The sequence below is a fragment of the Taudactylus pleione genome, unplaced genomic scaffold (assembly GCF_031769625.1).
Source record: "Taudactylus pleione unplaced genomic scaffold, aTauple2 ptg000641l, whole genome shotgun sequence".
NCBI lineage: Eukaryota > Metazoa > Chordata > Amphibia > Anura > Myobatrachidae > Taudactylus > Taudactylus pleione.
In genome coordinates this window covers 1,101,169-1,117,420 of record NW_028285043.1, presented here as the reverse complement: position 1 = coordinate 1,117,420, position 16,252 = coordinate 1,101,169, and the positions used below count along the sequence as shown (strand labels likewise).

Genomic DNA, 16,252 nt, shown 5'->3' with positions numbered 1-16,252 from the left:
CTTGCCACTCCGTGTCGTAAATGGCATATTGGCAAGTTTACGTTTCTCTTCAGCTGATTTAAATGTCTTTTTCAAGGTCATTTTCCTGAACTTTGCCATTTGGGATTGTATGTGCCCTCTACTATGACATTGGGCATCGGCCTTGGCAGACGACGTTGATGGCATGTTATCGTCTATGTCATGACTAGTGGCAGCAGCTTCAGCACTAGGAGGAAGTGGTTCTTGATCTTTCTCTATTTTATTTTTATCGGAGAAAGTTTGGTCCTCCATTTATGTTATATCGATTTGATATATACGTGCGGCTAAACACAGAAAATAATTTTTTTTTTGGTTTGGACTGGAGTGTACTTTCGGGGGTTACAGCACCCTTAACGGTCAAGCCAGCCGGCCCTTTACTTATGACACAGGCGCACGCTTGGCACTACTTTGTTGATGCACGTGCGGCTACTGCGCACTCAATTCACAAACACAGAAAATAATTTTTTTTTTGGTTTGGACTGGAGTGTACTTTCGGGGGTTACAGCACCCTTAACGGTCAAGCCAGCCGGCCCTTTACTTATGACACAGGCGCACGCTTGGCACTACTTTGTTGATGCACGTGCGGCTACTGCGCACACAATTCACAAACACAGAAAATATATTATTTTTTTAGCACTTGGGGGGAGCACCCCTGATGGACAGAGCACCCCCTGGACAACACTACAGCACCCCTTTAGGACTGGGACACTGCACAGGACTTTGGAGTGGACACAGCCCCTATGGAGAACTGACTGCACAACACAGTCCAGCCAGCCCCTATGGACTTTGAAGTAGTGGACACAGCCCCTATTAACAACAGCAGCACAGCACAACACAGCCAGCCCCTATGGACTTTGAAGTAGTGGACAACAGCAGCACTACACTACACTACACTACACAGCCCTAACTCCCACCCTCCCTCTTCACTGTCCACAGCCGAGTGAGAAAATGGCGCCGACGCGGGTACCTTATATAGGATCCAAAACCTGCGAGACTCGGAAGGCGGGATGATGACGTTTTGCCTCGATTTCAGATCCGAGTCAGGCGGGAAAAGTCGAGCCTGATTCGGATCGGACTCGGATCGGGGGGGCTCGGGGGGGTTCGGATTTCAGAAATCCGAACCCGCTCACCCCTACTTATAACGGATCTGAATTTTTTACTATATAATTGTGCTTAGGACAAACACATACATAGGCTAAGAACTACAGTAGTTTATTTATCTGATTGGTTAATTACCAGACAACTGCAGGTTGTTGTACTATTTCCCCCACCTCTTGGAGTGCTGCCCCCTCCATCAAAAAAGAGCAAGTTTGTTATATAATGCTCCAAGTGAATTAAGAGGAAATATTAGAAATGATCATTATTATTCATTATACAGAGAGGGCAAAGGTACTATTAATATAAACACTGTATGCTATAAAAAGAATGCCAGTTGCACTAACATTTCTAGCATAGCACAAGCATTTGTACAAGATGAAGTTAGTATGCTTAGCTATCTATAGCTGGAAGCTGACAAGTTATATACCTGTGCATAAGGATCTGTATAATACTCCTCTATATAAAACTTTAGCTGCCTTTCTGAAGAATCTGGTGAGGTGGATGGAAAGCGACAGGGTGGGAGCTGTGTGGCAGGTGGTAGATGAGAGCTTCTCGGGTGTGATTTCCTGAATACAAGAAAAGACTCAGTGATGATAAAAGACTCATTTTATGCTTGTCCTATGGCTTTCTATTAGGTTACATACAACTTAGTAAATACATCCCATTGCACGGGTGCAGCATTTACATGTAGCTGCTTATGACAGCCCTCCAAATATGTACTGTAAGGGGTATATTTACTAAAGTACGGATTTATACAAGAGGAGATGCTGCACATAGCAACCAATTAAATTCTATTTATCATTTATCTAGCACCTTCTAGAAGATAATAGCTAGAATCTGATTGGTTGCTATGGGCAACACCTAAACTTGTATAAATCCCCACTTAGGATAGTGAGTATACCCCTATCTCAGTACACCAGTGAGGCCGTTCTATACCTGGGTGAAGAAATCATGGGCCAGGATTTCCTCTATACATGGCCTATTGGTGGGGCAGCTCACAAGTAAAGAGATGATTAGTCTTCTGCCATTAGATGATATGTAAGACAGTACAGGAAAGAATCCTTCTCGGATGAAGTAATACATCTCTTTCTGTGACTGGGCTCTTAAAGGGGAATATTCACACAGCATTGTGTACCTGAATGTGACAGAGTAGAGCTGTAACTTCCCATAGCTTAGTATTGTGTAAGTACAACAGCACATACCCCCTCGCAGAGTCTGCACTCTATACAGAAACAACATAAGCCACCTGTGTACCAAATCCCATATTGGGTTGGTGTCAGATCTGTGTTTTGTAACCAGCAGTGTCAGTAAAAGCAGCAAATATCTATTGATCATCCCTATCACTACAGTCTATGGCATATGCTATTTGCTGGACCTCTAATGTTTCCAAAGCTTCTATAGCTTACTAAGGCTATATGTTGTGTTTTCCCCTAACAGATAAAACTGCTGAAGGTCCAGGACCACTGAAATGAATTATAAATGCTGCAGCCTATCAAACACAAGCTGTAAAAGAAAAAGCTGTTAAAAATGACTAAAGTACGGTGTGAAGTAACAATGTGTCCCCTAGCTGATCCAAAACACACAAACACATGACAATGCTGCTAAAGAGGTTTGTAAGCAGCACAAGTACACAACTTCTAACACACAAGTGTGAGGCCACCACGAGAATGAAATATGATGCTACTACTGTATGTCCATAAATATAGCTATAAGTGGGAATGCCGAATGCTTTATTTCATATATCACAAAGGTCCTGATTCAGAGCTACACGCAATGCTGAAGGTCACATACCTGAGCAACTTTTGATGCTGCGCGTGTGCGAATATCCCTGATATCTCCTATGGCACTTGTGTTACACACACTGGGCCTGATTCAGAGATGGACGCTAATGCGATTTTCATGCAGATCGAGTGATTGTTTACCATCGCGCATGCGTATAAGCCGCACTGTGAGTGACAGGCTGTCAGCATTTGGGGTTGGTGACGGGGGGTGGTCTGAGAAACACAGCCATCTGTACGTGTAAACACTATTACATGGGCGTGCATAAATTATCCACTGCGAGTGTATACGCAGCTCTACATGTCTGAAGAGCTCCCAAGGCAGCGGCTGGTCAGACCTGCCGCAAGGCCAAGATGGCTACTCGATGTGCGTTGATGTTACCGATATTTACACAGGTTTGCGTCGTTGCACGCAGGTAAGAAGGCAGCAGTGGGCGTCTATGCTCAGGAGATCTTTGCAGACATTAACATATTTTTGCAGCTGCAATCGTACAAGAACGCTGTTGCAATCACATTAGTGTCCATCTCTGAATCGGGACTAGCGAGGGTGGTTCTGGCGGAGCATGAGCTCCAGGTGCAAAAATGGACAGAGGGTGCCATCCGGGGTTCCGGATGTCATGGGTGCTACTCAGTATGACGGCCGCCTTGTTAGTTTTATCTCGGTTTGTTTGCTCTATATGCTAAATAAGTTACGGATCTGAGATCCGTTTCTACATTTCATGCTCTCTCAAGCTGCCCAGATTGCCTCCCATCCGGCCCTCCCTTCTCTGTGATTATCATCTGTCACCTCCCCTTTCCTGTCAGATTAATTACATTCACTTCTCACCTCTTTAATTCCCTCCCTTCTCTACCATGTGATTGGCTCTTTGCCCCTGTCCACTCCTTTCTTATTGGCTTCTGTCACCAACCCTCTCTTTTTCTTATTGGCTTCTGTCACCTCCCCTCTCAGATCGGCACTTTCCTCTCTCTTCTTTGATCCCCTCCATCCTCTCCTCATTCATTCATTGTGCTTCAATGGACTTAAAAGTGACGCATCTGAGGTAAAGTCCTAAACTTCAATTATAAGGTATTAGATTAAACAAAGGCACTGCTTTGCTATTTAAAGTAATTAGATGTTCCCAGGCATGACCACAAAGTGTTATTTGAAAGGTCTTTTAAAAAATATTAGGAGACCTGATATAATAATAATGGTGGCAGGCAGAACATGAATAGTAGTACTCACATTAATATAGGTGCAATGTATATTTGCTAAGTAGTAGCATAGCTGAGAAGGGAGCTTCCCATAGGTGTTCCCACATCAGTGATAGCTGCTTGGGGCAGTAATAAGCTTTGCACCCTGTGACATTTCACTCTTGCACATATATTTTATCAATTTAAGTTAAATGATCAGAATATATAATACAATCTCCTCTATTGACTAATAACAATGATTCAAAGGAGATAAAAGTCAGAGCCTAGGTTCTATACATAAATAAAGCAGTGCCAAAGGAGCTACTCCTTAATGTCCGACAGTGCCTCACCAAAGCATTCCATTCCCCCAATGGTACCTCACTGCAAAGTGTCAAACTGCCACTGTTTGCTCTTTTTCTCTTCACTTCAGTATTCCCCTACAGGCTGGCCATGCCCAGCTGGCACATTTCAGCACAGGGAAGGGGGAGGCGGTATGACATGCACTTTCTCTGGGCGCCATGGATCCATGCTACTCCTCTGCTCTGAATCAGGCCCAGTGTTCACACAAAGGCGCTGTTGCTAATAGCTATGGAGATGCATGGTATCAGAAATGTTTTGGGGCACCATCTTATGGACGTGTTATGAGAGTGTTGTGGGTGTGTTGTGAAAGTGGTTGCGCACATAGGCGTTCAAATAGACGGCCATACACAGACGGAGAACCTGCCATACCACATGTGCAAGTTTCCATGGTGAAAGATGCACCATAGTAAGTGCTTAATAATAAGTGCTGGCTACCTGGCGCTACAAGCAGACAAAGGACATTAGCAAACATTATGTTGTTAGTGCAGGAAGAAGAAACGCATTGGTTGACATTTGTGAAGTATAGTGATTTTATCCAAAGGAGCACAGTAGAATTCATTAACTAATTAAAGAATTTACAGAATCTGACAGTAGGTGTCTCAGTCCTTGCACCTTCATACTCATGTACACCAGGAAAGGGCTTTGTGGTGGTATTTGCATAAAGTTGCAGATAGGTGGCCGCCAATAAACAGTTTCGGCTGTGTACACCCCTGTATCGGGATGTAGTCTGGAAGCCGACTGTCTAAATACCGACCGCTGGCTTCCAGACTCTCTAATCCTGGCATGGTACTAATGACAGGCGTCGAAAACTCGATGCCTGTCATTAACCATACGCCGGAAGACCGACGCCCGGCATACCGAATAAAGGCGCGGACAGCCGTGGGGGAGGGGGGTTAGGTTAAGGCCTCCCGGGGGGATTAAGGGTTAGGCAGCAGGGAAGAGGGGTTAGGTTTAAGCACTTGGGGGGGAGGTTAGGGTTAGGCACCCCTAAGGCAGGGTTAGGGGGTAGAATTAGGTTAGCGATACTTACCTTAGGGACGATTGGGATCTTCACCCTTGCCAGGCTGCCAGTGATTGGATTTGAACCGCTGGCCATGTGGCCCACGGTAATACTTACTACACCCCCTGTATCAGCCCCAAAGTGCAGAAGTGGATGTTTGCAACTCATTAAACCATTCTATTTTATTTGTTTACTCTTCATGCTTTAAGGAGTGCTGATCCTGTTTCCCATCAAAGGCTAAGGCTACTTTCTGTACAATAAATAGCATTTTGGTACTGCAAAACAAACTTTAGACACAAAGGTGTTATGATTTGATTGTTATGCTTTTAACACATTCTTAGGGGTAAATTTAGAGTGAGAGTTTTTAGAAGTGGAGATGTTGCCCATAGCAACCAATCAGATTCTACATATTATCTTCTAGAAGGTGCTAGCTAGTGCCGACGACCTGACTGTTGGAATTATAACTACATCTCGCCCTGGGACATTAAAGCCAGAGGCTACCACCCTTTTTCACACCTGTTAAAATAACAAGTCTAATTGAATTCCCCCTTATATCTGATGTTATGAGATGTATCAAACGTTCTAAGAGAGAAAAGTGCTGAAGTTGCCAATAGCAATCAATCAGATCTATATATCATTTTATCTATTATATTCTATGAAATCTGGTTGGTTGCTATGGGTAACTTCTCACCTGTCCTGATTAGAAAGTTTGATGCATCTCCCTTTATGTCCCAAAAGAGGTCTGGCCTCGTTCTTGCCCTTGGGTGCATATTTACAGCAATTAATCCTCTGAATCTCAGATATGTACATTGGGAATGAAGATTCTTGACCCTGCAAGGTCACATTCATATGACTTAATCAACAAACAGTATTTATTACAAAAACTGAATTGCTCGTCCCTGGATGGCTTATGATGGCACATGATAGACTATATGCTGCCGTTTTTCAGTTCTGTATACATAAATAGGATGGCGCTCTCAAGGTTTGTAGAGCTGCCAGAGAATTATAGAATGATATAAATACTTGGATTGTGGGCCTGGTGTGAGCAGAACCTACTATTCTAATGGTATTATCATGCTGACTATGTCATGTAATTTAATGCTATGTTGCTTCCTTGACATTTGTAGTACAGGGAAAGGAAACAGAAATCTCAGTACTTTATCATACATCTCTTACATTATGCATCCAAGAGCCCAGATGTCTTATTTGAAAGAGTGACTATCCTTGGCCAGAACTTCAGGAGATAGGTAGTTTGGGGTGCCACATATGATGCTGGGGTGAAAAACACATCTGTCTGAGGATGCGGAAATCACAAGCATGCTTCAGCAGTTGGATAACATGGACGGTATCCTTACCCTGGGATCTTTTCACACTGCTCCACAGCCAATCCCAGGTCCCCAATTTTACAACCATGTTCTTGGCAATGAAAAAATTACCTACAACGAGATAATGAACTGTAAACCCTGAATACCAGAATTGGGTACCTCAGTTGTGGATAATGCATGCAGTAATATGTCATAATCCCTATACGTGCATGAGATTTATTTATTTTTTAAACAATATATTTTTATTTAAAACATTTTTCAATGCAGCAGCTGAAATCACTGAAACCACGTGCAATACAAGGTAGTTATCATAGACCAGAAAGTACTGAAAGGGGAACAAACAACCAGGGAAAGAAAGGGAGGAGGGAGGGAAGGGAGTACAAGACAACAGTATTAAAGTAGTAAAACAAAAACATGAGAGTAGGCCAATATAGCTTGCAGACATACAACTACGGGCCTGATTCAGATTTGGGAATAGAGTAAAGCTGGGTACACACTATGCAATCTATTGAACGTTCTATCATTTTGTCGTGGATCCGAATGATGGATCGTGCGGATCGCGAAGTGTGTACGGACTATCTGCGCACACCCGCGATCACATGCCATGTTGTCCGGTCGGCTGTGCTTCACGGGTAACCAGACAATACCGCATGCGGCGTCGTTGCAGGTAATGAAGTACGGAACGAGGGATCGTTCCGTTGTTCATTACATCGCTCAATGTGTACACGCTGCTCGTCGGCTCGACATATCGTAAGGGCACACATCGCATAGTGTGTACCCAGCTTAAGATAGAGCAAGTAACTGTGCACCTGATCAAACCATGTTACAATGCAAGTGGTGCAAATACATACATATTTTTTTGCATGTGGGGTAAATACTGGCTGCTTTTGCATGTAGCCCACACATGCTGGAAAGATGTATTTTTACACTGCAATTTAAATGTCAGTTTGGACACAGCACTCCCAAATCTAAATTTATCTACACATTTTACATCTTCTCCACCTGCAGTGGTTTTACTAAGATACACAGGGCCTGATTCAGACTTGGGAATAGAGGGTCTGATTCAGAGCCGCTCGTAAGCTGCCGCTCGTTCGTTCCGAGCAATGTTCGCACATCTGCGCATGCGTATGGGTTTTAGTACGCATGCGCGAACCAGTCAGTGTGGTCAGAAATCGTGTGCTCGCAATATAGCGAAAGCCTGCTAATTTGAGTGACAGGGTGAGGCGTTTGTGGGTGGTAACAGGGGAAGGTGCTTGAAAACGGGGAGAGGAGATCCGAACGCAGGCGTGCCAAACAGTCAAAACAGGCGTTTAATGGGAGTGCATAATTAACAAAGCAGCGTCATCGACCACGTCAGTTGGGTGTCTTTTAGCCAGAACTGCTCGCATGATTGCGGTAGGAAAATGCAACCACAAGAATAGCGAGCAGTTCATTCGCCTTTCGATGTACTCTATTAATCTAATAAATAGCGGAGATGACGTACGATGCGAGCGGCCAGGGGGCGTGTTTTACAAAAAAGTCTGCATGTTTTGTTCGCTCGTTCAGACCTAGAGGCGTCAACAGACCGCAAAGAGCGAACGGTCAATTTAAATAGCCAGCCCCTTTTTCTGGACGAGCGAGCGCAAATAGCGTCCGGCTCTGAATCAGACCCAGAGAGCGATATCTCTCTCAACTGATCATCTTGGTGAAACCATGCTGCACTGCAGGTGGGGCAGATTTAAAATGTGCAGAGATTTAGATTTGGGATGGAGGTGTCCAAACTGACATCTGAATTGTAGAGTAATAATAAAGCTGTGCAGTATTTGTGGGCTACATGTAAAAGTAGCCAGTATTTACCCCACATGCAAACAAATGTATGTATTTACACCCCTTTCATTGCAATATGGTTTGTTTAGGTTCACAGTTAAGTGCTATGTCTCTCTCTATTCCCAACTCTGAATCAGGCCCACAGTTACTTGTTCTTTCTCTAATCAGGCCTATAAAGGTAATCTGCATACAACAAGAGAGACAGAACCTAATTATGGATTGGAGGAGGAATGGGATGGGTTAAAATGTTCGGTATAATATTCAAACAATGGGCTCCATTTAACTAAAGGTGAGACGGTAGATGTTGAATATTTCAAGCCTAAAGATTCCTTTTCATTATTTCTATGAGTATTAGCAATAATCTTAGAAAAGGGAGGGAGTTTCCAGAATTGTGTCTACGCCACCCTAGTAGCAATAAGGATATGGCCCATGACATAATATGATATGAGTTGAGGGGGATAATGGTGAAGAAGTGCAATAGTAGTGCCCCTATAGTAATGCTCCTGTATTAGTGCCCATATAGTAATGCCCCTGTAGTAGTGCCCATAAAGTAATGCCCCTGTAGTAGTTCCCATATGGTAATGTCCCCATAGTAATGCCCCTGTAGTAGTGCCCATAAAGTAATGCCCCTGTAGTAGTTCCCATATGGTAATGACCCCATAATAATGCCCCTGTCGTAGTGCCCAAATGGTAATACCCCTGTAACAATGCCACCATAGTAATGCCCCTGTAGTGCTGCTTACACAAAACCAAAAAAACAATACTTACCTTAAACCCCGCTCCTGCGTCCGCCGCCGCCCGGTCCACCCGGTTGCTCCTTGGAACTATGGGAGAGATGTCATGACGTCTCTCCCATAGTGCCCGTGGGTAGAGCCGGAAGCTGGAGTTCAGGAGAGAACTCCAGCCTCCGGCTACCGCAGTGCTGCAGGGAAGGATCCAGGTGCCCGCTGGTGATAAAATAGCAGTGGGCATCTGGCTTGGAGCCTCCCTGCGGCGCCAGGCTGGAGGACACTGGCGCTGGGTGCAGCGTGCACCTCCAGCCCCCCCCCATAGTTGCAGCACTGCCTTAGTTACCTCACTCGCTCCTTCTTCTGTCTGTCTGCTCCAGCATATGCTCAGAGTTCTGACACCAACGGCGGCGGCTCCTCTCATTCAGCGTGCGTACCCGCAATAAAGTTTTTTTTAAGAGCACTGATGTTATGACGTAACGCCGCGCCGGATTCAGTGCTCACATGAAAAACTTTATTGTGGGCACGCCGGACAATGCGGCATAGGTAAGGTGGGATGTGGAGCAAGTCACTTGACTCACTATTATGCGGTGGAGGCGATTGCGCCGGGTGGGGTAAAAGTAGTGGCTGCTGGCAGCTGCAGCACATCGGCAGGAGTAGGCCCTGGGAGGGTCTGTCACTGGCATGTTGTCACAGTCTGCCACCATGGGCCAGGGAGCGTAATAGTGGGCGGGCAGTAGGAGCAGGCTGGACCGCAAAATATGTATATTTGAGCCCTCGATGTCGGGGCAGCATAAAATGTACATTTGGGCCGCGAGTTTCACATGGCTGTTCTAGAAGATATTAGCTAGAATCTGATTGGTTGGTATGGGCAACAACTCCACTTCTAAAAACTGCACTTTAGTAAATATACCCCTATGTTTCACATCCTCTCTGAGACAGCCATTTCTCTCACTCCCACCTCCAAAACTTCTCCCATGCTGCTCCCTACTTATGGAACTTCCTACCCCGCCTGACCAGACTCACATGCAGCCTTAATCTTTCAAAAGCTCTCCTAAAACCTTCTAGTGCGTTTTATAAATGAGACCCCCTGTGTGTGCTGGCAACAGGTGCCCAGCAGAGGTTAATACTCTTTGTTCTGTAAAAGTAAAATGTCAATTAAATTGTACAGCCAAGAGCCCGAATGTTAATGGAGAATGGAAGAATGGGTACTTGTTGTGTCACTTTTCATCATTCCATCATGTAACAAAATGGGAAAAATTCCAAATGCGTGCGAATGTATTTCATTGTCACTGTTTGTGTAGATATGTGAATTTTCTTGTGTATGTGTCCAATATCTGTGTTAAATATGTCACTAAAGCATGGTATTGGTGCTTGCATGTCTGTACATTACGTGTTTGCAAACAGATTGCAAAACAGAAGCTGCTCCTTGAACTTGATTTGCAGACAGAGGAATTGGACATCACTAGAATAGATGCCATGTGTTCCTCTGAGGCTCCTGCCAGGAACGGCCATGCTAAGTACATTACATTTGTAACTAGTATAATCTGTGACCTGTCTGGTGTGAGCACAAAGGGGTGGAGGGTCACTGGCAGGGTGACAGGACTGCAGAAAAGGGGTTTATTTCTAGCACATCCCATCACTTTTTGTTATTTAGAGCAACATCATCAACATTGTGTATCATTTATAATGTTTAACACAGCAGTAACCGACATGCCAATATGACCTTACATGAGGAAGATACAGTATGTGTCTAGTCTGGTCATTTCCAAATACATTTTGAGTAAATGAATCTGAACTCCATAAAACAATAGAATGCAAGGGGCTAATTTATTCAAAACATAAATATGTATCCATAAAGGCATGTCTCCATTAACAGATATTAAGCTCAGATGAGTAACATAAAATAACCAAACATAGAATGAAGGCTCTAGATGCTAAGAAAAAAAGCTATATACAAACAGCACGGGCATTGAAAAGCTATTCCATTTTTCCTTCCACTATTGTCAGCATGCCAGGTTCTGTGCGACTTGGCATGCACCAAGCATCTTTTTCACACTGATGTGCCCTTAGTCACAACATGGTGTGACAAAGCCGCTTCACGAGATTGCACTGATTAATTTGATATGTGACACTTGTATATCTGTTGGTAGGGTTTAGGGGAAAGGTTAGATTACCTACCTGCAGGAGTCAGGATTTTCACCATCAGGATTCCGGTGCCTGGATTCTGACCACCTGCATTGTGTGTGCTGGGATTGCATACCCAATCCTCTTGTGAGAGGGAAGGATCAGGATTTTAAGAGTTTCTGACATATAAAAAACTTGTTGTTACCAATAAACCTGCAAACCTATTCAAGGACTCATGGTATGGACTAATCTCCTTTTCACATTCTGCTGGTTCCAATTGTAATGACGCAGGTTCTACACAAATAGGTAATTTCAATAACTTTCCCCTTCAGTTGAATGGTCCCATTGATATGAATTTATATGAACTGGAGAATCTCAATAAACTATATATAAAATTATGCTGTTTGTCTCCCCAAACATTCCTGAACCAGGCCCAGTGCTAGATAGCAATGGCCTCCTGCCTCTAAAGGAGAGGGACACCGAGAGTGTTGTCCCACCGCTAGAGACAAAGCGTAGGGTCTCCTTGTCATAGCCAACCTATTCTTATCAGTGCAGGGCTGAAGTCTATCAATTGGGAAAGGGTGGTGTTGAAGGGTAGACTGTGCAGGATCCATCAATAAAGATTAACTGAATTTCTGTTGAGGTTGTTTTTTTTTACCAATGCTGTGCAGATTCATTCATATTAATAGCACATTCATTTATATTGCTCATTTATATAAATGGAGCTTGTTCATTTAGGAAACAACTGTATTGAAATGAATGGGCCATATGAATAAATAACCACTGACATGAACATAAAAATACAGCACGATTTTGATTGAACCACTTAATTTGACCCGGTTGTGGTGCCACCTGAAGCCCCCTTGAGTGGGTGGCGGAAGTCCTTTCCTTTATTGATCTTATGGTTTTCTTCTATCACATTCTTGGGTGTTGGAAATTTTGATGATCTGAATGGTTTGCAAACTACTAAAACGGTTTTCTTATCATTCCGGTACTTAAGAGTTTAGGATTTATGGTGTTAGTCGAGAGTGTGCAGGGTAGGTGGGGAGTCAAGCTGAGCATAGGGGGCAGAATGGGGAAGGTTGGGGTGGACAAGGTGATGTGTGTTATTAAATTTGCAATGATTTTATGTTTTTTTATGTGTTTATGACGTATTGTTGTAAGTTTTTTAAATAAAACAAAGCCGATGACATACTTTGATCACACTAAAGTGGACCAAGCAGGATCCAAAAAAACGAGCCCCATTGTAAACGCATGTAGACACAAGTACGAATGCAAATGGGTATGCATTTTATATTTACATGTCATAAATTCATGTCAGGTGCAGCATATACACATCAGTGAATAAACATTCATAAAAAGTAATAAGTGCTTTGTTCAGTTCATACTGTAGTTTATGATGGGGAGGTTTATGAAGGGAGTTGCAGTACGCTAGAATCTGACTAGACAGCATGACAGACTTACATACATGATCTACTCAGCAGAAAACGGTCTTTTCTAATCATGCCAACTATTTTTCTGTCTATTGGTGATAATTTGCTCTTTATGGCAGGAAAATAAGCAGCTACTGCAATTTTTTTAATACAATTGACAATGTAGATATAAAATATGCTTTTTCTTTAATATTAATAAAGACACATATAGGCTGCTTCTGAGTCCTTTCATCTTTTGCCGCAGTCAGGTCTGTGACTTTATGCTAATGCTGCTACAATGCCCTTCCCTGGTGTACATCCGTATGTATAACTGTGCAAGGTATGAGACACCCACTATCAGCAACTTGGCCACGACATGCCTGTGACACTCCCATAATACGCAAAATCTCTGTGCATCCGTTTAGTCACACACCACTGTTGCCTCCCAGATGCTGCCCAGGAACACCCAACATATGTCAGCAGGGGCGGATTGGGATGGAAAACCAGCCCGGGAAATTTATGAAAGCAGCCCAAATGGGGGCGGGGTTTGTCAAGGGGGCGGGACTGTCCTCAGTGTGTTTATGAGTATGACATAGTTGCGACCTTCTTTGTGTCATTTGCAACAGTTCTATCTGCGACTTTAAACTAATGCTGCTACAATGCCCTTCCCTGGTGTACATCGGCCCACTTTCAGTGTCTACAGATCATGCTCCGTGCGTCTTTAGGCGCCACCATCAGTCACATCATTGAAACTTTCACAAGCCCTATGCTAGGTGCAGATCATCCGTCTGAGTATGGCCTCCAGTATCAGTGATTCAGTGTCTCTATACGCAACCACTTTCAGCAACACACCCATACTACATTACATCAGAGTCTGATTAGTCATCCCCCTGTGAGAACCCAAAACATTTCTAATCTACTTCTTGCTGTGCGCATCTGAATCTGTACTGCAACTCTGTATGGAACGCATGCGTGGAGAAACTCAGACGCAAGCACGAGAAACATAGCACAAGCAAACACATTGGTCTCAATAGGAGAAAATAAAACACAATGGCCTCCACGGAAAAAACGAAAACACATCGGACCCCACAGGAAAAAAAAAAAACAAGCATTAGCACTGGGATACAGGGAGTATATGTCCCTATGGACATTAGGGGAGGCAGAGCAGTAGTGTTTGTTCCCAGGACTGAGGTGTAGAGTAGACCAGGAGGGGGGAAGATATAGCGGACAGTGTATTGTCTCTAGGACCAGGGAGGGGGCTGGTGGTGGTAGGGTGTATAATGTATGTCCCTGATCGGGGAGTTTGTGGTTTGGTGGCCAGGAGGTAGGGTGGGGAGTGTATGTCCCTGGGGACATAAGAGTATCGGGAGGGGGGGGGTTTAGTGTATAGTGTATGTCCCTCGGTGTATGTCCCTATGTCTAGGAGCTGAGAGGTAAGGTGGGGAGTATGTCATGGGATGGAGGGTGTTTAGTGTACAATGCTTTGCCTCTGCCTGCACACTAGCTTTACTCAAAAGAGGACCAAGGACAGTCTTAATAGAGAAATTGACATTTGTCTACTGTAACAAGAGAATCACAGTGCATACTCTTCCCTTGTTTGCTTCCTGCAGTTTAGAGTGACTGCACTGCTGCAAGTTGTTAACCCCCAGAAGTCTCACAAAATCGTCTCTAGTAACAAGGACCAGAAACTATATACCTGGTCTAACTAGCAGGCATCCTGAGGCGGTGAGTACGAAGCGGCTAAATGCTGGGCACAGCTGGCTCGACTCTGCTGCCTTATAGTGTCCACTGCCACTGCCAAGTACCAGAGGGGAGAGGCACTGCTTCCGGAAGCTGCTGACGCCGGCTTGTCAGCAGGTTGAACAGGGGTCCCTGGTGCTGGATGCTATGTGCAGGATGAGACGCTGCCACTATGAAGGCAAAGGAGCAGCAGCGCTAACGCTATGCTGCTGCTCCCGGCTAACGGCACCCGGATGTGCCGGCTAGCCAGGAGCCGATGAGAACTTCCGGTTTGCATTCCACAGTGTGGAACGCAAATCCCGGAACTGTGGTAACCTGTCAGGCAGATACATAAATGAGCCCGGACTGTTGCGTCCTCTGTACAAACACCTACGGCACACATGTGCAGTGCAACTCAGACACATGTGCATACAAAAAACACTGTGTTCAACATCGCAGCTACATACAGCTCAGAACAGACCCATATTTTCAGTCTTAAAAGAATACATAACTCTCTATACACAGCCAGTCTCTAATTAGCATGTAGATATGAGCAAAACATTTGAGTGAATTTACATTTCTACACCTAGGGCCTATTCATCATCCCTTCATTTCTACACCTAGGGCCTATTCATCATCCCTTCATTTCTACACCTAGGGCCTATTTATCATCCCTTCATTTCTACACCTAGGGCCTATTCATCATCCCTTCATTTCTACACCTAGGGCCTATTCATCATCCCTTCATTTCTACAAAGGTAGGGGAAAATTAACATTTCCACCTTATTGTGTAGAAATTAAGTTATAGGCTCCTTCATCATTACTGTAACCCAGGAGATAACACTGATATCCAGGGTCGGACTGGGGCATGAAGGGCCCACCAGGGGATTGCAATAGTAGGGGCCCACTGAAGGGGTGTAACCGTCTGCCAAAGTGGGTGTACCCAGTGTATAGAAATGCGTGGCATTAATATGTATGTTCCGGCGTCGGGCTGAAGATAGGCGTCTTTATTTCAATGCCTATCTTAAGTCCCCTGTCAGGCTTCAGCTGTCGGTATTGAGACCGGCGGCATTGCAGCCGCCGATCTCATAATTACCTCCCGACCCAGGTATGGGCTCCTTTCGGAATACCTGTCCCTGCCTGTGTTTTTTTTTATACATTCAGGCATTAAATAATTTCTTATTACCGCAACTATCAATGATAATAAATTTCAATTATCAGGTCTAAAACCCAATACAGGTTGAGTCTCCCATATCCAAATATGCCAAAATACAGAATATTCCAAAATACAGAAGTTTTTTAGCATGACTGAGATAGTAAATCCTTTGCTTTCTGATGGTTTAATGTACACAAACTTTGTTTAAAGCACAAACTTATTATATATATTGCATAAAAATACCTTCAGGCTTTGTGTATAATGTGTATATGAAACATAAATGATTTTCATGTATGTAGACAAACTTTGGGGGTCATTCAGACCCACTCGCGAGCGGCAGTACGCTCGCAAGTGGGTCGATGTTCCCCACTGCGCATGCGCACGACGGAGGGAGCTCCGTTGTGCGCATGCGCGAGACCCGGGGAGCGACGGGCTTTCCATCGCTCCGGGTCTCGCACCATAGGGGGCGTGCTGTCGATGTTGATTGACAGCACGCCCCCTTTGGTGGGCGTGCCGGCCAGACGGAAGCGTTCCCATGGGAACGCCTACCGTCTG

At 44.4% G+C, this 16,252-nt stretch overlaps 1 pseudogene; it reads right to left on the bottom strand.

Moving 5' to 3' along the window:
• The window catches only part of LOC148479058 (serine/threonine-protein kinase PLK2-like), an 82,695-nt pseudogene that overhangs the window by 9,356 nt on the left and 57,087 nt on the right, over positions 1-16,252 (bottom strand).